A 499-nucleotide genomic window follows, 5' to 3' on the forward strand; every position below is an offset into this window, starting at 1 on the left:
GGGAAACAGGGAGAGATTGGTATAGGGTACAAACTTTCAGCTCTAAGATGAAGAAGGTCTGAAGTTCCATGCATAGCCTGGGGACTATGGTTAATATTACTATATTACGAAATTGAAATTTTCTAAGAGTTGAAATTAAATGTTCTCATATATAATGATGGATGTGTTAACTAGATGTGAGGAATCCTTTCATAGTATATATGTATATCCAATCATCATGATGTACACTTTAAATAACTTTTAATTTCACTTGTAAATTATACTTCAGTGAAGCTGAACAAAAAACCCCAAATGGAACCTATTTGAAATCCTGCACTAGTTCAATGCAGTCTTTTCATTTATTAAGCTTCTATCAAATAACACATAGACATACATTTAAAATCATTGGTTCTTTTCTTCTTAGAGAGCCTGCCCAACTCAGATTCCTAACATACATGACAGAGGGTACTATGCAGTCAAAAGAACTCTTCTTCTTTTCCTTTTCTTTCCCAAATTAGGT

Source organism: Myotis lucifugus, unplaced genomic scaffold, assembly GCF_000147115.1.
Source record: "Myotis lucifugus unplaced genomic scaffold, Myoluc2.0 scaffold_661, whole genome shotgun sequence".
NCBI lineage: Eukaryota > Metazoa > Chordata > Mammalia > Chiroptera > Vespertilionidae > Myotis > Myotis lucifugus.